At 44.8% G+C, this 27,384-nt stretch overlaps 1 protein-coding gene and 1 long non-coding RNA gene across 3 annotated transcripts in view; one reads left to right on the top strand and one right to left on the bottom strand.

Annotated features, from left to right (window-relative positions):
• The window catches only part of camkmt (calmodulin-lysine N-methyltransferase), a 796,752-nt gene extending 772,581 nt beyond the window's left edge, over positions 1-24,171 (top strand). The window contains exon 16 of the mRNA XM_062968944.1: positions 23,847-24,171. The gene's annotated coding sequence lies outside the window, so the exon portion shown is untranslated. The remainder of the gene's footprint in view (positions 1-23,846) is intronic.
• LOC134296410 (uncharacterized) lies at positions 272-10,718 on the bottom strand. 2 transcript variants are annotated; one of them, XR_010003145.1, is made up of 2 exons: positions 10,629-10,718; positions 272-1,385 (listed from the first exon to the last, which is right to left on the bottom strand). It is a non-coding gene; the product is annotated as an uncharacterized LOC134296410 (long non-coding RNA). The 2 variants fall into 2 exon arrangements; XR_010003144.1 differs by lacking the exon at positions 10,629-10,718 and adding an exon at positions 10,515-10,622.
• Positions 24,172-27,384: the final 3,213 nt, after the last annotated feature.

Below are 27,384 nucleotides of genomic sequence, written 5' to 3'. Positions count from 1 at the left end.
TCCATTCTAGTGAAACTCCAATAAAAAATTTATTGGTGTGCCCCAAGACTCCACTAAAGTAAGGTTCGTGTATGCTGTGTAGCCTGTATTTTAAATAAGAATAGTTGGAAAATGCTCTCCCTGTTTGGCAGAAAGGGGGTCATTCCTTTTCATGTAAAGCAGTTACAAACAAAATGTAATTTGCTGCTTTTTACAAAGTTTTCAATAGTCTCAAGTTGAATGCAATTATTAAATAATGATCCGATGCATAGAAAAGCAAAGAAAAACTGTATCTCTTCACTGGGAATTTATTGAACCTTGCTAGCCAACTGTTATGAATTTGGAAGAGATGTTTCTTCCTTTATGTCTTGCTTTTACATAAAGTAGATTTTATTGTTGCCTGAATTTCATTGAGCAGATAACTATTCCACGGCAAACTTGACTTCTTCTTAAACATACTTCTTCCCTCTTGAAAATATCCCCTGAGAACAGACATGGTGGCTGAAATTTGCTGCCTGCCGATTTCTAGTATCAAGCTTATGTTTCACTTGAATTCCACTTAAACTTTTCAGAAGCATATTAAAGGGATTTGAGTACTGAGTGAAATACATTACATCTGGACTCTTCGACAGAGGAACAATCCAAATATCATCCATTGTGATTTTTTTTAGTCAATTGCACTGATGCCTAAGGCACTAATTTAGAGTGGTTTGTCAGCTATACACTTCTTCACTCATTTGCTGGTTAGCTTGTTTGTTAAAACCTCTCCCGCCACTGTAGGAGCCGGAAATCCCACAAACCTCTGTATTTCTCCCTTTTTAGATATACTTTTTATGTCTTGCTTGTCCCTTCACCTTTGCCCCAATAACTCTGTGACACACTAGCTTCCCCAGCAGATGTCCAGGTTCTTCGCAGTCGTCGGGTCCCCCTCAATACCCAGGGGTTCATAAAAAAAATAATCACAACAATAAAACTTATGGGACCCAAGGGCCGCACTTTGTCCATCCTGGAGTTGGGACAATGTCATCCACTCATAAAACGGTGTCTTCTTTATCTGGAGTTTCCGTCCTGCCCCTCGTCAGCCACTGGAGAGCGATCCATCTGCATTAGAAGCAGGGAACGCCTTCCTATTGGCCAGTGAGCGCTGCAGTCCAGCCTCTGCAGGGAAAACTCTCTGACATCAACAGGGCTCAGCCAATCATGGCGGAGTCATGGTAGCCTATTACCAGTACCGCTGACAACATATCAGAATTCAGTATCCGTGCTTCAGATTTCACTATCTATGGCTCGGATCTCACTATCCACAGCCGTTTTAAATTGCTCTATTTTAGTTGGGTTTTAAATCTGTATGTATGTACTTGTTGGCATTGAATATTTGTTTTTTATGTTGTTTGCTGGTCTGAGTCCTGTATTGGGAAATGGGGTGGGATATAAATAAAGTTATTATTATTATTATTATTATCATTATTATTATTATCATCATCATCATCATTATTATAGTGTGCTGACTAACAAAATGCTCATGGACTTCATCTCCTTGAAAGTCTGCACAAAATCAAATAAGATGTCAGAAAATATTAGGGTTTTTTTTTTACACCAGGAGACTAGCATGACTATCCATTCCTAACTTCTATCTTTCTTTCTTTTTTTAAAGGACTCAAAGTGACTCCCAAGAATACTGAACAAAAGGTATAATTAAAATACAAAACAAGAGACACTCAAACAATTAAAATACAAGTTAAACATTTTTAACATGCAGCAATAAGAAAAAACACAGTCCTTTCCAATAACAAACCCCTTCAATAACTGTTTAGTTGCTAAAATCCAAACTGTTGTAGAAGTATAAGGTTAACTTCCAAATTCTGACAGGTTCTGGTGCATTCAGGGTATTTAGACACTAGAAGTATATTGTTACCTGGCACAATCCTCATAATGTATAAGCCCACAGCTATATCCTTCCTAAGGGAAATAGCAGCTGTGTGTATATGTGTGTGTGAAGATGAAACCAGGAAAACATCTCTCTGTGTGTGTTAAAATCTCTACCAATTTCCATGCTCCCAAACATGACTAGCATCCTATGCATAAAAACACATGCAGTTAAGTTGCTGCATTTAAAGTATTGTATATTGTAATTAATATTTATAAGTTTCACATCACTTAGATTTTCAGGGAAGCCATCTGTCTTCTATCTGCAACCCAGCAACTCAGACTGGATCTATACTGTCATATAATGAAGTTTGAATTTGCATTATATGGTCAACGTAGACCCATATAATGCCATTTAATGCATCATATGGGTCTACACTGATCATATAATGTAGATTCAAACTGCATTATACAGCAGTGTTGTCAAGGACAGAACGCCACAGGATAAAAGATAACAGAGTTTATTGGGGTTACAGCACTCAAAATGCCCGTAAAAGACAAGGGCTAGGCAAACACTGGCCTTAAAAGTAAAAAGAGGCAAGAAAAACGTTCAAAAGATAAACCGGATTAAACCGGAGTTTAATCCGGGTAAAATCAAAACAGCTTGCTTCAGCCTGGGAATAAACAAAACAGAAGCTGGTGAACAAAGAGTTCAAAGGAATGCAACTAATTGGCAGCAGATGCTTCTCTGCTGCCAAGACTATGTTTTGAGTAACTTTAAAGGTTACTCCTCCACACAGCAGGCAGATTCCCGATACAAACACAGCAGACGAGGGCTTAGCAGTCAGCGAGGTCCCAATCCGTTCCGAAGGTCGTAAGGTAGATGCAGACGTTTGTAGTTCACCAGGTCCAATACAGGTAGGAGTATCCGAGGCCGTAGTCAAGCAGTCCGTATGTCCAGTACAAGCAGATGGCGTCCGTCAAGAAGACGACGGAAGGTCAAAGCTATTAAGATTAAGCAGAGGTTGCACAACAAAACCCCACACAATTCCTCCCGCCGTCTGAGCCCAATGTCCGAGATAACTTACGTAGTCAGCAAACGAATCACGCCCGTCTTCAGGAAAACTTCCCACACAGATCCCAAGCGTTCGTCCAGATTACCTTGCCCAACGCAATTTGCTATTGCTCCCAAACCCCATTTTATGCCAGTTACAAGTCCTCATCACTATCAGCTGCCCTCCTTAGCCCTGGCGTTTCCTCATCACTTTCCTCATCAGAACTGGAACACCTCTGACTACGCCCCACAGCATCCCCAGCTGTGGATCCCATCCCTCCAGCTTGCCCATGGGTCTAATCCTGAAGGTCCCCAATCGCCTTCCATACTGCCAGTGGCACCCAAATCCTCCCTTACACGAGTCCATTCCATGTCATCCTCTTCCGAGCTAACCATCTCTTCCTCCATTCTCTCAGTAAACCCTTCAAAATAATCCTCGTCAGATGGTTCTGCAAAGATATCTCGCAGCCGCTTTCTTTCTCGCTCCTCGAGAGTATCTGACTCTCGAGGAGTCTTACGCCCACGTCTCCCAGTAGCAGAGCCATGAGGCTCAACCATAACAAGTGTAGATCCAGCCTCAGTTGTAAGCGACAATGATGTTACCTATTGTTATGGTTGAGCCTTCGGGCTCCGGCAATAGAGGAAGGGGGCGTAAGACTCCTCGAGAGTCAGACTCTTTCGAGGCGCGTGAAAGAAAGCGGCTCTGGGATTTGTTTACAGACCCGACAGATGAGGACTCATTTGAGGGTTTTTCTGAGGGTTTGGAGGAAGAGATGGCCAGCTCGGAGGAGGACGACATGGAATGGACTCGTGTGAGGGAGGATTTGGGTGTTGGGGAAACAGGCAATGAAAGCATGGGAGGTGATTGGCGGGTTGCAGGATCAGACCCATGGACTGGCTGGAGGGATGGAGCGGGATCCACAGCTGGGGATGCTGTGGGGCGTAGTCAAAGGTGCTTAAGTTCTGATGAGGATGATGATGTTGGGGCACCTGGAATTGGGATGGCAGCTGACAGCGATGATGAGCTTGAACTGGGATAAATTGGGGTTTGGGACCAATGTCTAATTGCGTTGGGCAAGGTAATCTGGACGGACGCTTGGGCTTTTTTTGGGGAACTTCCTGAAGACGGGTGTGATTCGTTACTGGATACGTAAGTTTACCAAGGACACTGGGCATCGACGGCGGGAGGAACTGTGCGGGGTTTTTCTCTGTGCAACTTGTGTTTAATCTCGATAGCTTGGACCTCCGTCGTCTTTTTGACGGGCAATATCTACTCGCACTGGATTGACGCTGGACTGACTGACTTCGATTCCGGTTTATCCCTTCTGCTGGCTATCGGTGAGACCTTTGGATTTCTAGACGACTACGCTTGGCTATTGACCTCTGTACCGGATTGGGACCCTGCTGACTGCCGTTACCCTGACTGCTGTGCCTGGACCTGGATATCATTGGCCGCTGAACCTTAAACTGAATCCTGACTACGACCACGCTTTTCGTTCGCTGCAGGAAGGAATAAACAAGCCTGGTTTATTCTCCTGCTGTTTCTGAGTAGCAGAGAGGAATCTGCTACCAGTCTGTTATTTACATTCTGACTCCTGTTGATCCTCTTTTGTTTGCATTGTTTGCCAGGCTGAAGTAAGCACTTTTGATTTAATCCGGATTATACTTCTGTTTAACCCGGTTTATCCCTTTGAACCGTTTAAGCTCAAACTGAGCTGTTTTTTGTTACTTATCACACTGAAGTCAAGTGTTTGCCCTGTTCTTTGTTTCCTACGGGCGTTTTTAGTTCTGTAACCTCAATAAACTGAGTTTTGTTTTACTCGCTGGCGTTCTGTCTGTGACAGATTGCCCAACGCCCATAAAATTTCAGTGAGGTACCAACGTCAAGAAGACGATGGAGGAACTCAAGGCTTGTTTTGATCAGCTGCAGGCTGCATTTTATGCTGCACAAGCAGCACAGCCAGCTAAGGGACATGTAATGACTCCTGAACGTTTTGATGGATCCCGGGACAAATGGCCTACTTTTTTGGCTCAAGTTGAACTTTATTTTTCTCAGATTAGCCTACAAGCTTTTCCTACGGACACCAGCAAGGTGGCATTTATTTTGAGTTTACTGACCGGTTCAGCGGGACAGTGGGCAACTAATTTGATTTTGGGTAATGACCCAGTCAAGGATAATTTGGTTAACTTCAAGAAATTATTGTCGGACACTTTTGGGGATCCCCTCCGTATGGAGAATGCTAGCTGGGCTCTTTACCGGTTAAAACAGGGAAAAGGGTCTGTTTTGAACTATTTGAATAAGTTTAATTCTCTTCGCCATCAATTGGACTGGGGGGAGAACGCATTTATGCTTTTGTTTATAGCTGGTTTAAGTGACCATCTTCAAGATGAACTGGCGCAGTTAGAGCCAGCAGAAAACTGGGACGCTTTGGTGGCTAAGGTTTTGCGTTTGGACGCCCGGTTTGAATCTCGTAAACAATCTCGGGCTATGTATTCGCCATCTGTATCTGTATCTAGGGCACCTGTGGCTAAGGGGGAGGAGCCTATGGAACTCGGGGTGTTTAGAAAGTTGTCGACGGCGGAAAAAGATCGTAGAAGGCAATTAGGATTATGTTTGTATTGTGGGACTGCTGGGCACTTTGCTAGGAACTGTAACAACAAGCCTTCTCAGTTTTCGGGAAAAGGCCAGCCCTAGTGCGATGTGAGTCCAACGCACTAGGGCTTACAAGGCAGTCACTAGAGGGAAAGAAACATGTTTTTGTACCCATTTCTCTATCTGTTGGGGGAAAGGAACTTGCTTCAACTCTGGCACTGCTGGACTCAGGGGCTACGGTCTCGTATGTGGATGTTGGGTTTGCAAGAAAACATAGGCTCCCTACAATACGTAAAGCATGCGATATATGGGTGGAAGGGGCGGATGGGAGACTACTGGAATCTGGGGTGGTTAATTGAGAAACCTCAGGAATAACATGGGAGGTGCAAGGGGTAACTGGAGAATTTGTATGGGACATCACACGGTTACCAAGATACAATGTAATTCTGGGAATGGATTGGTTAACTTTGGTGAACCCTCAAGTGGATTGGGTGAAGCGTACTATAGCTTTTAAAAGGCAGGGATGTTTTGCTTTAAATTCTTCCCAGATTGATATGGAGGGTGTGCCTACTGAATACAGGGAATTCCAAGATGTTTTCTGTAAGAGGGAAGCAGATAAGTTACTGCCTCATAGACCATATGATTGTGCGATTAGACTGGTGGAAGGCGCTAAGTTACCAGCAGGAAGGTTGTACGCTCTAACGGTACCTGAAAGACAAGCCTTGAGAGAATTCCTTGATGAGAATCTAGCCAAAGGGTTTATTCATCCATCTAGCTCTCCAACTGCTGCACCTGTGTTTTTTGTGGCTAAAAAGACAGGGGAGCTTAGGCTAGTATGTGACTATCGGGTTCTTAATAAGCATACCATTCGTGATAGGTATCCGCTACCTTTGATTTCGGAGCTTCTCTCAAGGGTTCAAGGGGCTAAGATCTTTTCTAAACTTGACCTACGGGGGGCGTATAATTTGATTAGGATACGGGAAGGTGATGAATGGAAGACGGCATTCAATACATGCTTCGGATGTCACGAATTTCGTGTGATGCCCTTCGGGTTATGTAATGCGCCCGCCGTCTTCCAAAGGTTCATAAATGACGTGTTTAGAGATTTGATTGATCAGTTTGTGGTTGTTTATTTGGACGATATATTGGTTTTCTCAAAAGATGAGAAGGAACATCAGCAACATGTGAGGCAGGTGTTGCAACGTTTACGGGATAATGGGCTTTTTGCTAAGGCCTCCAAATGTGTGTTTAACGTGTCAGAGGTGGAATTCTTGGGACATGTAGTTTCAGGAAAAGAACTAAAAATGGACCCGCACAAGGTTGACGCTGTCAACTCCTGGCAGGAATTCAAGTCTAAAAAAGATGTACAGCGTTTTTTGGGGTTTGCTAATTACTATCGAGAGTTTATTCCAAACTTTGCTAAACTTACTGTACCTTTAACACAGCTATTACGTAAGAAGCAACCGTTTGTGTGGGGAAGGGAGGCTCGAGATGCGTTTGAACAGTTGAAATCTAGTTTCCAAGATGATAATGTACTAATACATCCAGACATTGATAAACCATTCATAGTAGAAGCAGATGCTTCTAGCTATGCGTTGGGGGCTGTGTTATCTCAAAGGGATTCATCAGGGACCTTGTGTCCCTGTGGATTCTATTCCAGACAACTAACACCTTTTGAACAAAATTACACCATCTGGGAAAAGGAATTGTTGGCTATAAAGGTGGCTTTTGAGGTGTGGCGGCACTGGTTAGAAGGCGCACGTCATCAAATCGTGGTCAGATCTGACCACAAGAACTTAGAACATTTACAGACTGCCAAGAAATTGAATCAACGCTAGATTCAATGGGCCTTGTTTTTCTCTAGGTTCAACTTTAAGGTTCAGTTTGTGGAGGGGAAGGTTAATTTAAGGGCGGATGCTTTGTCTCGTAAACCAGAGTTTAAAACTTGCGAGCAAGCAGTGCGTCAGACAATATTACCAACTGCTTCTTTATGTGTGGTAGAAAACGAGTCTGGGCTACACACTCAGAGTCTAGAGGCTCAAAAGAATGATAACTGGACTCAAGAACAACTCATATTGCTTTCGGTAGGGACTCGTACTGTGCTACCTCATTTACAGGAACAGGAGGGGGTATTGGTGCGTAATGGGCAAGTTTATGTACCGGCGGGTTCACTCAGGTTGGAAGTAATTAGGGCACATCATGATGAGCCGATGGCTGGGCATTTTGGTAGGTTTAAGACTGTGCAACTTATTACCAGAAATTATTGGTGGCCTAAAATGTGACAGGACATTCTTCGTTACTGTGATAGTTGTGCAGTATGTCACCAGAGCAAGATGCCTGTCGGGTGCCCTAGGGGATTATTGTCTTCACTGCCTGTTCCTGAAAGACCCTGGCAAATTATTTCTATGGATTTCATTTCTGATTTACCTAGGTCTGAGGGTTACATGTGTATCTGGGTGGTGGTAGATTTGTTTTCTAAAATGGCTCATTTTATACCTTGTTCAACGATTCCGGCGGCTCCTACATTGGCTTTACTTTTTACTAAGCATGTTTTCCGTTTGCATGGGGCTCCTGAGATTATTGTGTCTGACAGGGCTCCTCAGTTCGTATCTCGTTTTTGGAAGCATTTCCATGAGTGTTTGGGAACCAAGTTGAATGTGTCCTCTGCTTTCCATCCGCAAACGGATGGACAATCTGAGAGAGTTAATGGACTGTTGGAGCAGTATTTGCGCTGCTTTTGCCTGGAACAACCTGGTGATTGGGTGAAGTGGTTGTCGGTAGCTGAGTTTGCTTATAATAACGCTACGCATACGTCCAGTCGACACACACCATTTGAGTTGACTTATGGTTTCCATCCGCGGGGGGGAGTGGCACCGTCAACCAATGTGGTTTCTTCTGATCCTGTGTATCGCTCATCTGAAATGGCTGCTTTACATGATATCGCTCGTAAGTTGTTATTAGAAGCCAAGGCAGCTCAGAAAACTCAAGCAGATCAACATAGGCAAGCAGGGGAGGAGTTAGAAGAGGGGGATCTGGTTTGGTTATCCTCTAAGTATATAAAACATTCTGGGGGAAAGTTTGGACCACGGTATTTAGGGCCATTCCCTATTGTTAAGAAGATCTCTTCTGTGGCGTTTAGATTACGTTTGCCGTCCTCTCTTAAGGTCCATCCTGTATTCCATCGCTCTTTGTTAAAGTTGGACACTTCTGGGCAACGGGATACTGTAGCCGCGGAGGTCTCTGCTGTGTCTCCACCTTTGGAGGGTGAGGCCTTTGTGAGGGGGGATAGTGTTATGGTTGAGCCTTCGGGCTCCGGTAATAGAGGAAGGGGGCATAAGACTCCTCGAGAGTCAGACTCTTTCGAGGAGCGTGAAAGAAAGCGGCTCCGGGATTTGTTTACAGTCCCGACAGATGAGGACTCATTTGAGGGTTTTTCTGAGGGTTTGGAGGAAGAGATGGCCAGCTCGGAGGAGGACGACATGGAATGGACTCGTGTGAGGGAGGATTTGGGTTTTGGGGAAACAGGCAATGAAAGCATGGGAGGTGATTGGCGGGTTGCAGGATCAGACCCATGGACTGGCTGGAGGGATGGAGCGGGATCCACAGCTGGGGATGCTGTGGGGCGTAGTCAAAGGTGCTTAAGTTCTGATGAGGATGATGATGTTGGGGCACCTGGAATTGGGATGGCAGCTGACAGCGATGATGAGCTTGAACTGGGATAAATTGGGGTTTGGGACCAATGTCTAATTGCGTTGGGCAAGGTAATCTGGACGGACGCTTGGGCTTTTGTTGGGGAACTTCCTGAAGATGGGTGTGATTCGTTACTGGATACGTAAGTTTACCAAGGACACTGGGCATCGACGGCGGGAGGAACTGTGCGGGGTTTTTCTCTGTGCAACTTGTGTTTAATCTCAATAGCTTGGACCTCCGTCGTCTTTTTGACGGGCAATATCTACTCACACTGGATTGACGCTGGACTGACTGACTTCGATTCCGGATTATCCCTTCTGCTGGCTATCGGTGAGACCTTTGGATTTCTAGACGACTACGCTTGGCTATTGACCTCTGGACCGGATTGGGACCCTGCTGACTGCCGTTACCCTGACTGCTGTGCCTGGACCTGGATATCGTTGGCCGCTGAACCTTAAACTGAATCCTGACTACGACCACGCTTTTCGTTCGCTGCAGGAAGGAATAAACAAGCCTGGTTTATTCTCCTGCTGTTTTTGAGTAGCAGAGAGGAATCTGCTACCAGTCTGTTGTTTACATTCTGACTCCTGTTGATCCTCTTTTGTTTGCATTGTTTGCCAGGCTGAAGTAAGCACTTTTGATTTAATCCGGATTATACTTCTGTTTAACCCGGTTTATCCCTTTGAACCGTTTAAGCTCAAACTGAGCTGTTTTTTGTTACTTATCACACTGAAGTCAAGTGTTTGCCCTGTTCTTTGTTTCCTACGGGCGTTTTTAGTTCTGTAACCTCAATAAACTGAGTTTTGTTTTACTCGCTGGCGTTCTGTCTGTGACACCTATACAGTGGTCACTATAGTTTGTTATGAGCTCTTGTGCAAAATATGTCTCTGGACCCCCTTCTTATTTGGTTTGCCTACACACCATGAATATACATGCCACGAATCAAAGTAACAAGGAACACAATAGTCAACAGGGGAAAATACAGGATGAGGAGTTTATTCAACCCTCAAAAGATGAGGGGCACAAACCCCCAAAATCAGCTTTTAGGGAAAGTAAGTAGGCGGATCAAAATGCACAAAAGGCTTAAGGCTGAAAATGGGTGATGTACAATGTAAATAGCATTTTAAAGGTGCACTGAATAAGCCAATCCAATATTATCCATGCACTCCTGCCACACTGTGGCCTACCTTCCTCTGTCAGCATTTTAAACTCCTGTCCTAAGAAGCAGTAATTATTTTGTTATTCCACACCTCAAGCTAGCCTGGTTCCTGCTTTTTTTTGACTCCCCACCCTTTCCTTCCTTTCTGATACTGCATTCCTGTGCATATTTACCTGGAAATATGTTCTACTGACTTCAACATGACATCATTTTCACAAGACAACATATATAGGATTGCTTTGTATATCACCCCCTTCTCTTTTACACGCACAGAAAAATATACATACCTGGGTGAAGCTAGGAACTTGGAAGGCACAGGAGCATTCTGGGTGACAATACCAAATGTTTCTTCATAACTACATATCCCAAGATTCCATAGAATAGAGCCATGGCAATTGAAGTAGAATCCTAGTCTTAGAATTGTGTAGTGCTGAAGACCTCTTAACTGTAGAACATGATTCCCAGACATCTTTACATATTTTTTTGCCCTTTTGGTGCCAGGAAAGACTTTTAAAAATGCTACTATGAATCAGATGTAGTTGAAATCTTGCAAATTCTTTTATTCGGCTATTATAATTTTCTGGACCCCTGTATCCATGAAAGATACATTCCTTTATTTTACATGGATATGGTAAACATGGATAATAATAAACCCTAATGAAATGAAGGATCTCTGATCTAAGAATACCATTAGATCATACTAGAGGACCTAGAAAATGCCTAGTGGATTTGAATGAATGAATGAATGAATGAATGAATAAAATAAAAATGAATAAAATAAATAAATAAATAAATAAATAAATAAGACCCTCCTCATAAATGCATGGCAGAGTAACTTATTAGCAGCAGCGAGACCCAGCACCAGTAGCCAAAAGTGATAAAGAGAACAAAAACACACAGACCAATCTTATCTCTTCCTTAGGAGGCTTTTCTTTATAGCAAAATAATATGGTTGTACTACAGTAGAGTCTCACTTATCCAACATAAACGGGCCGGCAGAATGTTGGATAAGCGAATATGTTGGATAATAAGGAGGCATTAAGGAAAAGCCTATTAAATATCAAATTAGGTTATGATTTTACAAATGAAGCACCAAAACATCATGTTAGACAACAAATTTGGCAGAAAAAGGTAGTTCAATACGCAGTAATGCTATGTAGTAATTACTGTATTTATGAATTTAGCACTAGAATATCATGATATATTGAAAACATTGACTACAAAAATGCGTTGGATAATCCAGAACGTTGGATAAGCGAGTGTTGGATAAGTGAGACTCTACTGTATTTACAAGAACAAAGTTTCCATAACACAAATAAATTTATTTATACTTCCTTCTTTGCTTCCACACTGGGCTTCTTTCTCATGCAGATAAAAAGCTTCTAGCTTCACTCTCACAGAGCCTCCTCTTACACCAAATGTATACAGGAGTTTCACACTAGCTTTTACACACATGAGCTTTACACACCAGGCCTGCTGACACACAGAGGCCTATTTCATACTGATTCATTCTCTCACCGTGAGACCTCTCTCACTCTGAGGCTGACTAACACTCCTTAGGACAACACTAGCTTTGGCCCACTAACTCTAACAGGCTTCGGCCTACTCACTCACCTCGGGTTATTTAACCCTTTCAGTGCTTGACTCACATTTTTGTAATTAAAAATACCTAGTTAATTTTTGATATGTCTGACAGAAAATGCCTAGGGGAAAAACATTTTGTTGGATCCGAATAAATAAAATCATGGCTACTTGTGATGGTATACCCTAGCCTTTGGGAAAACTATACTTGGGGGCTATCTGTATACCTTCTATTAAGATCAAGACTCTTAACATACAGAGGCACTTTAGGCAAAGTGAAAAGATAACCAAAATGAGTTTATTGAGAAAAGGAAGAACAAAGGGCTAACTCCATCCAGGACAATTGTAAAACAATACACTACAAAAGGAGATTTTGCTGGTTGCAGTCATCTCTCTGGAATCCTTGAAGGTCCTTTGCCTCTGATGTAAAGCGATGGATTATAAACTGGTGTTTATAGGCTGTCTTGATCTTCTACTTTGTGAAACTTAGGCTGACCACAAGCTTCTGTTGTCTCTGGGACTGATGGTATATGAATACTGCTAAATGCAGTGTTTAGTGCCAAGGTTGCCTGTTTTGGATTGCTAGACCTAGGATTTCCAGACAAAAAACAGGCCTGTAGTCTCTATAGCTCTACTGCAGAAAAAGGGGAGTCTAGCAAGAGAGCTCTGAACAAGCAGATGGATTAAATGAACTAAGGCTGGCCTCTAGGGGGATTTTATGCTCCACCCAAAAATTTATACAAATGGAGGTATCTACACTATCAGGAAAACCTAAACAGAGGGAACTGAAACAAAAGAGAGGAAAAGGCAGAGTCAAGACTTCACACTACTGGTCTTACAGATAAAGGGGTTATACTAAATTTCATAAAGCTCTTCCCTTTTTATATTTACATTTTTAATTGTTTTAAACTATCCTGGAAAAAGATTTAAATAAAAAAAAAATACACATCCATAAGCCTTGGAACAGGGATTCATAGCACATTGCTAATATTTTCCTTCTCTTTTTTTACACAAACTAACTGTATGAAGCCTTTAGACTGGGACTCTGCCCATTCCTACATGAGTTAGAAAAAAGAAAAAAGAAAAAGAAATGATACCATTGTTTTCTTTTCTTAACCTCCATAGAGGTGAATTTATTGAAAAGAAACCAGAAGGCTTAAATCCTTTCCTTTCCTGTATAAGGACCTCAAACTAGAAACTTTTAGCTACATTCAATGCATTTAAGGTAGGATATAGCTTAACCTTGAGTGACAAGGAAACAAAACAAATACTCCATGTGCTTCACATGTGAGAAAGGTCTCCATTCTAGAAGAAATTTGGCAGATTAAAAGACTACTTTTTTGCAAACAATCTAACAGATTATGAAACCTGTATTTGATATGTCCCAGCAACAGCACTTCCCACTCACTATATCAGCTACTTTTCTCAAGTGATAGATTGCCCTATCATTTCTCTAAAGGCATTCCTGAGTGGAGTGATTAAGCACAAGCAGAAACGGTGTTGAGTTGCAGAGCTGGTCATTTGGGGGAACTGAGCATTTTTCGGATCACCATCCAGTGGGACTCACTAGTAAATAACTTTTCATAATGTTCAAGGCCAAAGGACACACAGCCTTCAATGATGCTGATGATAGTGTACAAAGTTCATTCACCAAACAAGAAAAAGACTCTCTCTCTTTCAATGAGGTTGCAGCTGTATATGCTGTTCCCTTCAGTAAGCAAGGTTTCAGTGCCTTCTGTTTGCATTGCATTGCTTTCAATGAGATACACATCCCAATGGCCACCTGAAATGGATGCTTTCATTTCACCGGTAGCGCCGTGGGTTAAACTCTTGTGCTGGCAGGACTGATGACTTGAAGGTTGGGTTGCTGGCCTGAAGGTTGCTGGTTCGAATCCAACCCGGGGAGAGCACGGATAAGCTCCCTCTATCAGCTCCAGCTCCATGTAGGGACATGAGAGAAGCCTCCCACAAAAATGGTAAAATAATCAAAACATCTGGGCATCCCCTGGGCAACATCCTTGCAGGCAGCCAATTATCTCACACAAGAAGTAACTTGCAGTTTCTCAAGTCGCTCCTGACACAAAAATTCTACAAGAGTATGTTATGTCAATAGCAATTATGTTGATGTTTTATTATAGTTGAGTTGTATGTTTTTTGTTGGAAATTGAATGTTTTACCTATGTTTGAAACCACTCTGAGTCCCTTTGGGGAAATAGAGCGGTATACAAATAAAGTTTCATTATTATTGTTATTAAAAAATAAAATCCAGGAGAAGATGTACATTCCATTGTGATTTCTCATCCAACCGAGAAGCATCCAAATGCATTTCTTCAATTCCATACCTTTCAACACTGTGCAGACTAAAACCTAGATGTATGTGGCCAAGAAACATCAGAATATGCAGAAGATGGCAAAAGTTATGAATGAGGAAGAACATGCAAGTTAGCAGACTTCTTAGGTCCAGTTGTGTTTTTCTTTATTGATTCCTTTCGGATTCTCAAAAGCAGAGTTGTCACCAAGTACAGGAAAGACAATACTAAAAAAATGCAGTTGCATACCCTCCAACATTTTACAAATGAAAAGTGTGACATGTGTGGCTAAGCTTGGATTGGCTACAGCCATTTGCTTGTGCCCGAACCTATTGGGAAAGATACTTCCTTTTCTTCTCTCTTCCTATTGAGTTAACCAAGTACCAGTTATATTTGTACTTTGAATCTAGTTTGCAGCAATGGAAGTAAACTGGGAACAAAAGAGGAAAATTGAAGAGAGACATTTTAAAAGCAGCTGAAAAAGTGGGACAGAAGATTAACCAGGACTGTTTTCACCAAATTCTAAAATGTATAAACAAACAAGCAAACAAACGGCTCCAAACAACTTGTTTTAGAACTGGAGTGTGAAATATTAGACTCCAAGTGAATTATGCTCTCTTAATCTTTCATTATCAAAATATGGAGGAGATTTAGAATGTTTTCATTTTAGAGTGCTTGGCAAGTGGCCGCTAAGACGAATGAGGCTCACTGATTTCATTTGTACCTGTGCCAGATGTCACTGCTTGATATGGCTGCTTTGTTTCATCAGTTAGACAGACTTTCATAGGGATGTTGATTGGATGAGAGGCACTTTTGAAAAAAAAAACCCATAATGTCAAATTAGCAGGCACCGAAGAGCCCATTATGAGAGAGAAATGATACTCCAGAAAAATCATCACTTCTCTTTTGTTTCATTAAACATTAGACCTTCTTATTTCATTTTATAATTTGACTGAATTTTAATCGGCATAGCAAAACAAGAGTTACAGGATTTTTTTTTTAATGCAGTAACTATTAAGATGACAGTTTGGAAAACGGAACAGCTGGAATTGCATTGCAGAATATAGAGTACATTCTTCCAGCATTCCTTTACTATTTAATTAATGCTTACATTTATGTCTTGTTTTTTCTCACATAAGGGGTGCATCAGTACTGTAGAATTAATGCAGTTTGACACCAGTTTAACTGCCCTAGTGCAGTGCTATTAAATAATGGGAGTTGCAGTTCAATGTCTTGAAGACATACAATAAATGCAATGTCCAACTTACTCTGAATTGAGGTTGCTGGGGGGGGGGGCGTATAAGAAGGTCTCAGTGGAAGTGTTGCAAGGTGTATGGCTGGAGATGTTTTGATTACTGATAGGTGGATGATTTCCACACTTCCTGGTGGCTGAGCGAACATGGCTGGTTTTGATCCAAGTGGTGCATTTGAGGTTATCCTTGGAGATCTATTGCTAGACCAGATCTATGGACTTACCAATCGCTAGGCATATTGGTGTATGTCTGACTCGAGACCAATATGTAGGCCAACCCTTGGCCAAATAAACCAAATAAAGTTGTGGCCTTTCTTCTCCAAGATATGTGTCTGTGTGTTTTGGGGGGGGGGGGGGAGGTTAGCATGTTCAGTGCAGTGGACAACAAGTTAAACATGAGCCAACAATGTGATGCGGCAGCTAAAAAAGCCAACAGGATTCTGGCCTGCATCAATAGGGGTATAGCGTCTAGATCCAGGGAAGTCATGCTCCCCCTCTATTCTGCCTTGGTCAGACCACACCTGGAATACTGTGTCCAATTTTGGGCACCGCAGTTGAAGGGAGATGTTGACAAGCTGGAAAGCGTCCAGAGGAGGGCGACTAAAATGATTAAGGGTCTGGAGAACAAGCCCTATGAGGAGCGGCTTAAAGAGCTGGGCATGTTTAGCCTACAGACGAGAAGGCTGAGAGGAGACATGATAGCCATGTACAAATACGTGAAGGGAAGTCATAGGGAGGAGGGAGCAAGCTTGTTTTCTGCTGCCCTGCAGACTAGGACACGGAACAATGGCTTCAAACTACAGGAAGGGAGATTCCACCTGAACATCAGGAAGAACTTCCTCACTGTGAGGGCTATTCGACAGTGGAACTCTCTTCCCTGGACTGTGGTGGAGGCTCCTTCTTTGGAGGCTTTTAAGCAGAGGCTGGATGGCCATCTGTCGGGGGTGCTTTGAATGCAATTTCCTGCTTCTTAGCAGGGGGTTGGACTGGATGGCCCATGAGGTCTCTTCCAACTCTACTATTCTATGATTCTATGATTCAGTGGCAAGCAATGACTATTATTGGTATTGCTAAAAAGGAAGTAGTCCACTTTATGGGAGGGCAACATAGGCCCCTTCCACGCTGCCCCTATATCCCAGGATCTTATCCCAGATTATCTGGCAGTGGAGACTCATGTAATCCAGTTCAAAGCAGATAATGTGAGATCAGATCCTGGGATATAGGGGCAGTGTGCAAGGGACCATAATTAATCATTCCTAAACTTCCTCCTCTTTCTTTGACAGCTCTCTATGGTCCATCAAGATGGAGAAAGATGCCACAGCAAGTAGTACCAACTTAGATGGAATCCACCACTGGCCTTCCCATGACCATCTCTTTAAGTGGTAGTGTGATGAGGCTGGAATCCCATGTCTGAGTTACTAGCCCCAGTTGCAATCTGGCTGCAGCTCTTTGGACCAGTTGAAGTTTCCAAGCACTCTTCAAAGGCAGCCTCATGTATAGTGTGTTACATTAATCAAATGTAACTAAAGGAAGCGTCGCCATGCACACATCAGATAACTCAAGGAACAGGCACAGCTGGCACACAACTTTTAACTGTGCAAATGTACTCCCAAGCACCACTGAAACCTGAGCTCCCCGGCTCAAGTTTGAAACCAGGAGCACCCCCAAGCTGTGGATTATCATCTTTGCAGGGAGTATAAACCCATCCGTACCAGCTGAATCCTTATTCCCTAATCTGTTTTTTGACCGACCAGGAACAGCTCTGTCTTGTTTGGATTAAGTTTTCATTTGTTCACCCTCATCCAATCAATTTCTAGCAACAAGCATTAGTTCAGGATCAAAAATTGCTTCCTTGATTTGTGATGGAAAAAAGTAAGAGCTGTGTCACATGCAATCCAGTGCCACCAAATCCCAAAACCTCCAGACATCTCTCCCAGAAGTTTCACATATATGTTCAATAGCATGGGAGCAGAAACAGGCCCTGAAGGACCCCACAGGCCAACAATCAAAAGCTCAAGCACTAATTCCCCAATACTCCTTTTTGGGTTTGCCTATTCCTCTGCCTTATTCCATAGTTTACCTATTCTAGAAGGAATGCAGTCACTGTAAAAAGTGCCCCCAAGTTCTATCTCTGTAAGGTGGTCCAGAATGACACTGTGGTTGATGGCACTGAAAGTTGCTGAGAGGTCCAGCCGAACTAGCATGGTCATATTTCCTATAGAGTCTGCCATAAATCATCAATCAGGATGGCTTAAGCCATCTCTGTCCCATAACTAGGCCTGAAACAACACTGAAATGGATCTAAATAATTTGTCTCATCCATAAACTTCTGGAGCTGGGAGACTCCACATGTTCCAGAACATTGCCTAAAAAGGGAATATTGGAGACTGGTGAATAATCCAGAATGGTGGGATCCAGGAACAGCTTTTTAAAACAATTGTATAACTGCCCCCTTCAAGCAAACTGGGATTATCTTGTTTTGGCAAGACATTAACCATTTGGCCAGTCTCTCTCCCTGCCCCAAGATTTTTAAATGACCCAGGAAAGGAAAAGATCTAACACACATATGGTAGATCTCACCCAGGGCCGGCCGGAGATAAATTTAAATATTAAGCGGGAGTGCTGAAAAGCGCCCCCCACCGGCCCCGCCTCCTGCGCCCTGGCCCTGCCTCCCGCCCAGTGTGCCCTGGCCCCGCCTCCCACGCTGCGTGGGAGACGGGGCCAGGGCACGCTGGGTGGGAGGCGGGGCCAGGGTTGGCCCCGCCTCCCATGCTATTCGCCCTGGCCCCTCCTCCCATGCAGCGTGGGAGGCGGGGCCAGGGTTGGAAAGAGAGAGCCTTCGCCGCCCGAGGAGGGGAGGATGGGATCCCTCCTCCCCTTCCCGGGCGGCGAAAGAGGGAGCCTGGGCAAGGCCAGCCAGGCCACAAGGCCAGGGCGCACTGGTCGGGTGGCGGGGCACCATCAGAGCGGTGCCCCGCCTCCCGCCCAGCCCGACGGCGCCCCCCGGGACCTGCGCCTGAGGCGACGGCGTCACGTGGCCTCCATGGTGGGGCCGGCCCTGATCTCACCTTCCCAAGAATCATGTCCACATTCTCTGAATGTGCAAATTGAAATGCCACAATCATGCCACAAGCAGGAGCCAGACCTGGAGCTATATCAGATGTCAAGTTAGACCAATTTTATCCCTAAAGTGCTAGACAAGTTTTGCACTTGGCCTATTGGATGGTCGAGATTTTAATCTCTTGTGCCTATATGTAAAAAACAAACAAACACCCCATACCACTTGAAACAGCTCTGTTAGTCACCTCTTTTTACATGCAATAGAGGCAGAAAAGAAATTGAACAAGTTCTAGCCTGTGCTTGATCAGGTTCTGTCAGAACCCTGCTACTAGAGCCTGTATGTGGCTCTGAGTTTCAGGGTCACTGACATTGATAAGACACCTGCGTCTCAGGACTCGGAGAAGAAACGGCTGCTGGACTTGGCGGGGAATTTGTGCGGGGTTTTACTGAGCGGGAAGAGACTTTTCAAATGAGGGGGAGGGTATATAAAGGATGGTTGGCCGGAGTCTCCCATTCTTGGCTTTTCTGATGTTTATGTTTCCTGCAGTAAAGTTTCTGGTGATATCACAGAGAGTCTCGTGTGTTCATTCAGGAGCGGCTGTGGTGAGCTGACACTAAGCCAAGAATATAGACACCATCCCGCTGTAGCGGTGAGGTGTAACATGCAAGTGGAGGATGAAGAGCTCTTGGGCGCAGGAGGAGGAAGGTCGGGAAGGGCTACTCCCGAGCCGGACGCTGAGTTCCACCAGCTGGCGGCCCTGGCGTCATCCACCGCTTATGCCCAACCAAATGGGGTAACCCAGAGGCGTGGAGTGGTGCGGGGAGACAGCACCGGAGGAGAGGAAGGTTCACCTTCCCCAGGCCCACAAAGGATGGTGTTTCTGGAGGAGAGGATGTCGGCGATGGAGACCACCCTGGCAGTGATGTCGAGGGCGATGGAGTGCCTGGCGTTTTTGGCGGAGCCAGAGAGAGGAAGGGAACTTCGGGCTGGCTCAATGTGGGACGTGAGCGTGGGAAGCAGCCAGGGCTTTGCAGACCTTCCAGCACCGAAGGGAAGGGAAATGCGAAAGGAGCCCGGCGCCCGGCCCAAGACCCAAACAAGCCTGACGCGGGTGGAGAAGAGTGACGACGAAGGGGAAAAGCCTCCGAGAATCCCGGCTACGCTCCCAGCTGAGACCCTAGTGCCCCTGGCGAATGCCGGGCGTGGCACAGGGCAAAGAGAAACAGCAGCGGGGCCCACTGGTCCGCAAGGGGGCTTGCGACGGGCGGAGAATTGGGGATTGCCACCACAGGGACCCCTACCGAGACGAGAGGAACTAAGGATCGAGTTTGGGGGAGAGTCCTCTGAACTGGATTTTTTCCTTACCACGGTGAGGGGCTATATGGAGGACAATGCTCACACTTTTAGAACGGAATCCAGCCGGATACGGGCCATTGGTGCAGTGTTGAAGAGGGGAGCGGCTAGCTGGTACGTTCAGCTGCACGCGCGGCGCGACCCATGTCTGGGGTCAGTCCGACGCTTTATGGGGGCCCTGGAGACCCGTTTCCGAGATCCATTGGAGCAGATCCGGGCGAGGGAGAAGTTGAAGACCATCTCCCAGGGGCAGAGGTCGGTATCTGAGTATGCGGAGGAATTCCAATGCCTCGCCGAAAAGGTACCGGAATGGTCTGCAGTGACAAAGATGGAACTCTTCAAAGAGGGGCTCAGGCGGGAGATCCTCTCCTGGGCGGTGCATCGTGATGAGCCTGACCCACTGCGCGGATGGATTCAGCTGGCGGGGCGCGTCGAGACATCGCTGGCCCAGGCAAGGAGGCACCGAGGAGCGCTACAGCAACGGCCGCAGATGAAAGAGGGGAGCCGGAAGGAGGGATCAGCCCCAGCCGGGAGGAGAGCGGAGCCGACAGGGAACGTGAGCGCCAGCAGGAGTGGCTGCTTTGTGTGCGGCCGGTTGGGCCACAGAGCTGCCGAGTGCTGGCAGAGAAAAGGGGAAAGCGGAGGCCAGCCCAAACCAAGAGCCGTGGCAGGAAAACGCGCCGAGGAAGAAACACCGATGAGGCACCATTCGGGGGGGTTGGTAAGTCAGGACAAAGCTATGATAGTGGTCCCCATTCAGCTTGAAAATGGCAGCAAACAAGCAACCTGCAAAGCGTTTGTGGATTGTGGATGTTCCAGGAACATCATTTCCCCTGAATTAGCCGAGGGATTGGGATGCAAAAGAACGAACCTAGAATCCCCAATAGCATTTTCGCAGTTGGACGGATCCACAGCATCAGGATCGTTAGCTAGGTACAGTGCCGAAGATGTAAAGTGTAAGATAGGGAGTTGGGAAGGAAAGGTGTCATTTGTGATATCACAAATAGCCAGCTATAATGTTATACTAGGCATGCCGTGGCTGGGGCAGGCCAACCCGCAAATCAACTGGGAGGATAAGAGCATGATTTTCGGGATGAATTTGGAAGAAGGGAGCCAGGAAGTTGAGAGGGAGCCGGGGAAAAGGGGGGAGGAAGACTCTATCAGAATAGCAGAACTGGCAGATAAATTACCCCCAGAGTATCGGGATTTTGTGGACGTGTTTGACGAGAAGGAAGCAGACAATTTCCCACCGAAGCGGAGAGTTGAAGTGAAAATAGAGCTAGTCCCAGGAGCAGAGCTTCCCAAGGCAAAGATATACCCGATGTCGGCTAGGGAAAAGGAGGAACTGAGAAAGTACATTGATAAAAACCTAGCGAGGGGTTTCATAGAACCTTCGAACTCCCCTTTAGGGGCACCTGTGTTGTTTAGGCGGAAAAAGGACCAAACGCTGAGGCTCTGTATTGACTACAGGGGCCTGAATGCAATCAGTACTGTAAATAAATACCCCCTACCCTTAGTGAAGGACTTGATCGCCCAGTTATCGGAGGGACAGATATTCACTAAATTGGATTTAATTGAGGCTTACCATAAATTGCAGATCAAACCAGAGGACAGGTGGAAGACGGCCTTCTCCTGCGCCTTCGGATTATTCAATTATTGTGTGCTCCCATTCGGTTTATGCGGGGGAGGGGCCGCGTTCATGCAATTAATCAACGAAGTGTTGCATCCATTATTGTACAAGGGAGTCTTTATTTTTTTAGATGACATATTGATAATGTCTCGGACTAAGGAGCAACACGTAGAACTAGTCAGGGAAGTCCTACAAAAGTTGAGGGAAGCGAAGCTGTATGCGAAGCTTGCCAAGTGCGAGTTCAATAAAGACCAGATAGACTTTCTGGGGTATAGGATTTCCTCCCAGGGAGTGGCGATGGACCCTGCGAAGGTGGAAGACGTGAGGGGGTGGGAAGCCCCCAGAACACGGAAGCAGCTGCAATCCTTCCTGGGGTTCGCAAACTTCTATAGAACATTTATCAAGGACTTTGCGCGCCTCACTTTGCCGTTAACTGATTTGTTAAAGACTAAAGGCAGGGGAGAAACAGCCAAAGTGAAGGCCCCAGGGGCCAAACTGACCTGGACAATAGAATGCCAGGAAGCTTTCGAAGCCCTTAAAAAGCGTTTTACTGAGGAGCCTGTCCTACAGCACCCTGATATGTCTAAGGCCTTTGTACTACATTGCGATGCGTCAGACCGGGCATATGGGGCAGTTCTGCTGCAGAAAGACGAGGGGGGGAACCTGAAGCCATGTGGCTATCTGTCGAAAAAGTTTAGCGATACAGAAAAAAACTGGCCGATTTGGGAGAGAGAAGCCTTAGCGATTCTGAAAGCACTAGAGTGCTGGAGACACTTTCTGGAAGGAAGCGGAACACCGTTTGAGGTGTGGACTGATCATAGAAATTTACAGTATCTGAGATCCCCTCGTAAACTATCAGCGAAGCAGATTAGATGGGCCCAATATTTCAGCCGTTTTGATTTCAGACTCAAGTTCTTCCAGGGGAAACACAACATACTCGCTGACGCTCTCTCTCGGATGCCTCAGCACGGGGGAGGAATTCAGGAATCTGAGGGGAGCCTTTTCCTAGATAAGCAATGGGGCCTGGCAGTACTGACTCGAGCACAAGCGGCCAAAGAAAACAAACGTACTGCCATTTCCACGGGGGGAGGAGAAATATGGGAGGAAGAGTTGAAGCGAGCATATGGAATGGACAAATGGTTACAAACGAACAAAGAACAGGGAGAACTGTGTGGGGATTTGGTGTTTGTAAATAAGAAATTGTATATTCCTGAATGTTTAAGACAAGAAATGTTAAGGAAGTGCCACGATAACAAGGGTGCAGGTCATCTAGGCCCCACCAGGACTATTAAACTGTTGGCCAAACAATGCTGGTGGCCCGGAATGAGGAAAGACGCCAGGGGGTACGTCACGCAGTGTGAATTATGTGCAGAGGGAAAAACACCACCTGGGAAGCCCCAGGGGCTATTGCAGAAGGTGGTGGAGCCCATGAGGCCATGGGAATGCGTGGCAATGGATTTTGTAGGCGAACTACCCCCCAGCAGAGGCCACAGATACATTTGGACAATATTGGACCTATTCTCAAAACAGGCACACTTTGTGGCCCTGCCAAAACTCCCCTCGGCTGAAAAGCTCGCTGATTTGTATGTGAAGCATGTATATCGCCTACATGGGTGTCCCGACAAAATAATTAGCGACCGGGGAGTCCAATTCACTGCAAAATTTTGGGGAAAATTCTTACAGCTGTTAGGAGCGGAAAGGAATCTGAGCTCGGCTTTTCATCCCGCAACCAACGGGGGGGTCGAACGTACACAACAGACACTGTGCCAATTCTTGAGGATGTACACCAATTATAGACAGGACGATTGGGCGGACCTTCTTCCGTTTGCTGAGATGGCTTTTAACGGGGCCGTACATTCGGCCACAGGTCGTGCCCCATTCGAAATAGTATGCGGACAGGAGGTGGCACCTTTCCCCAGGCTACCCGAGTGGAAGGAAGGAGAGGGCCAGACCGACAAGGAATGGCCGGCCAAAATTAAGCAAGGGTGGCAGACCGTGGTGGAGGCATTGCGGGAAACACAAAAGAAGTACAAGCTCTTTGCAGATCGTAGGCGCCGAGAGGGGGACAAATTGGGCGAAGGAGATCTGGTTTGGCTGAGCACAAAAAACCTGAAATTGGGGTTCCCATCTAAGAAATTGGCTCCACGCTATATAGGGCCGTTCAGGGTAGCGAAAAGAATAAACGAAGTGACCTATGAGCTGAGGCTACCCAAGGACCTAGGAAAGGTACACCCGGTATTCCATTGCAGCCTGTTAAAAAAGTATAAAGGAACTCTGGACAGCGGAGAACAATAGTTGTGTTTAATCTTTTCCTTCCAGGACGAAGGGGAGGAGGACGCCATGTCAGAACCCTGCTACTAGAGCCTGTATGTGGCTCTGAGTTTCAGGGTCACTGACATTGATAAGACACCTGCGTCTCAGGACTCGGAGAAGAAACGGCTGCTGGACTTGGCGGGGAATTTGCGCGGGGTTTTACTGAGCGGGAAGAGACTTTTCAAATGAGGGGGAGGGTATATAAAGGATGGTTGGCCGGAGTCTCCCATTCTTGGCTTTTCTGATGTTTATGTTTCCTGCAGTAAAGTTTCTGGTGATATCACAGAGAGTCTCGTGTGTTCATTCAGGAGCGGCTGTGGTGAGCTGACAGGTTCATTCTGAGTTTTCTGCCAACATCACTCTAATTGCCTTTACACTTGTTCCATCACCAGCAGTTCCCTGGAAAAAGGCTCCACTTTGACAGAGGTGATGTTTAGGAGCAATCATGTCTACTGACTTGGCCATTGTCCTATTATAGAGGTTAGCTACGACTTTGACACAATCATCAGCCAAGGCAGCAGGAAACTCCACAAGAGACATCAGGAATCCGGACAGACACATAAGCCTTCTGGGGCAGATCCCCTGTCCCTGCAGCATTTATGGGGCTCAGCAAGTCTAAACCCCATGTAGTAGTGGTCTGTCCATGACAGAGGAACTATAGAAAGTTCTTCCACTTTCAGATTACCATCATCCCCTCCTGTACAGAAAACGAGACCCAGAGAGTGTCCAGTAGCATTAGGGCCATGCTGCTGGAGGGTTAACTTGGGATAAACTCAGTGCTGTCATATTCAACATGAAGTCTTGACCACTGCTAGCAGTATGAATGTTGATATTTCTCGGCACTACAAGCCTGGAAAATTCTAACATCAACTCTGAGATCATTCCAGCTAGGTCCGGAAAGGAGACTAGCAGGACAAGCAGTACACCAATAGAATATATGAACCTGGCCACCCATATTCTGATAAACACACCAAAACTCAGAAAACGATGAAATAAGGCAGGGGAATAGAATCCCAATTGACTATTACAGCTCCGCCTTCCTGCTCCCCAGGTCTTGGTGAACAAAACTCAGAGAGATTAACCCTCTTAACATGTATTTCCATGTTCTGGCAATGGTTAGGTGGGAGCTACAGCCCCTAAAGTAACTTTTCTAAGTTCTGCTTCAACTAATTAAAAATTAAAACACATGTTCCTTGTTGCTGTTGTTGTTGTTGTTGTTGTTGTTGTTGTTGTTGTTTTGGTTGTGCTGTTCCTTCAAGTAGTTTCCAACCTCTGCTTAATTTATTATGGGGTTTTCTGATGTTGAGAATGTATGATTCATTTAGAGTAACTCAGTGGGTTTCCATGGCCAAATGGAGAGTCAAACCCTGGTCTCCAGACTTGTACCTGAATACTCAAACCACTATATACCATGCTGACTCTCAAATACATCCAGCCTATTGAAGCTCCAGATTATCAGCCATGGGTAGGAAATTAAGTCCAGAAATGCTTTGAGTAGCCAGGCAGTGGAGGCCTGGATACAATTCCCCATTCGGCCCTAACACTCCATTGGATAAAATGTGAACCAATTGCTATCTGTCAGCCTACCCTATCTCACAGGAAGATAGGAACAGAGACCATATGGTGTCCTGAATGCTTCAAGGAAAGGGTGGGATAAAATTATACTAAATAAAAAATTTATACTTAAGAGGAAAGGCACTTAACGATTTCCACAGCCAGCTCTAATGATTTCAAAAAGCATACAAATGTTTCCATGCGTGCACATTTATTGATGATAATTCTGCAGCACATCATTTCCCAAATTTTCACTGGTGCTTTGAGAAATAATTTGTATGAAAGACATGTCAGAGGGAGCAACATGGTGATATAATAGAATAGTCTTATAAAATGGAAAATTCCAAAAAGTTCTGCAGTAAATATGTTTTTATATTGTTCAATACAGCTTTCATTTAATACATTCATTTTTCTTTTGTTTTTAAAAAAAGCAAAGACATTGTACTTCCCACTATAAATAACTCTTGACATCCACTAATGACTAGTCCCCATTTTCACCATCTGGGTTTCAAAGTGATGGAAACAACTTTTAAAAGAGAAGAAAACTGAGACACCCAACCCATATGTTCAGAAAACCTTTTTAAAATGTTTTAACCATACATCCAAGAACTAAAAATATTTTTCCAGTCACAAAAAATAAAAGAAGCTGGTTTTTAATATTAAAATTACTAAAATTACATATTCTCCTTCCTGATCTTGGTATGCGGGGTGCATGTATATGCGAAAACTATGAGTTCTGTATCACTTATTGCTTGCTGATGGAGAAATGACTGCCAAACGAAAGGTTTACATTGGAATCCCTCCTTATTTATATAAGTTGGCTACGATACGGACATTTCATTTCACTCTCATTCCAAGCCCATGACAAGCCATTTTGACACCTTTCAGAAATGTTTCACATATGGCAAGATGCAGCAGTGCAAGCTATAAAAGGCAAGAAATATAGATGGGCTAAATTAAAAGAGAGTTTTTTCAATCAACCAAAGGAAACACTTGGAAATTTAGTTTGAGATAATATGTTCTACCTACTTAAGAATACATCCCAACTAGCAGCCTGTCACATTTCATTTGAGTTTAGTTCATTTTATTTCCATTGGCTGGATCTTGACATTATGGAAGAACTGCCATTGAAAACATTAGCCTCCATCTGAGCAAAACAAAGCGTGTCCTGGTGCCAGGGAAATAGCTACGGGGGGTCCAAAATTTAGATGAACATCCCAATAAGAATTCTGTCTAATCCCCATCAAATTTTCCTTCAGTCACTTAATTTCTAGCACTGCAGAAAGGGGGGGGGGAGAGAGAAACCTGAGAATAATTTGCATCTAGAATTAGGCCTGGGAATCTAACATTATCATTTTTCTTCTCTTGTACAATTTTTAACAACTTGCCTGACGAAGAAGTCAATAAAGCTTTGAAAGCTTGGATGATATATTTTGGGCCCTTTGGTTGGTCAATAAATCAGACTTTTGTGGGTTTTGAATTTGCTGTATTTTGTTACATGGACAACACAACCACCCTTGAATATGTTTCTTTCATTTTGTTGGGGTTGCACTCCCTTGGTAGCTTGTCCATTTTCTATGGAGGCCTGCATGTTATTTCATAGAAACATGGAGTTGGATGAAGCCAGTCTAATCCCATTTTGCCATGTAGGAAAATATAATCCAAGTCCTCTCAACAGATGACCTCCCAGCCTCTGTTTAAATATCTTAAGAGAAAGAGACTCCACCATACTCCAAGGCAGCATATTCCGCTGCGGAACGGCTCTTATTTATAAATGCTCAACTTTTTTTTTCCGTGTCAGGAGCAACCAGAGTTGCTTCTGGAGTGAGAGAATTGGCCGTCTGCAAGGACATTACCCAGGGGACGCCCGGGTGTTTTGATGTTTTACCATCCTTGTGGGAGGCTTCTCTCATGTCCCCGCATGGAGCTGGAGCTGAAAGAGGGAGCTCCCCGGGTGTGATGACTCATGGGCCATGTAGTCCCGTTCCTA

The sequence above is a fragment of the Anolis carolinensis genome, chromosome 1 (genome assembly GCF_035594765.1).
Source record: "Anolis carolinensis isolate JA03-04 chromosome 1, rAnoCar3.1.pri, whole genome shotgun sequence".
Lineage (NCBI taxonomy): Eukaryota > Metazoa > Chordata > Lepidosauria > Squamata > Dactyloidae > Anolis > Anolis carolinensis.
The sequence above is the reverse complement of the archived record's forward strand: the minus strand, read 5'-3'. Positions and strand labels throughout refer to the sequence as shown.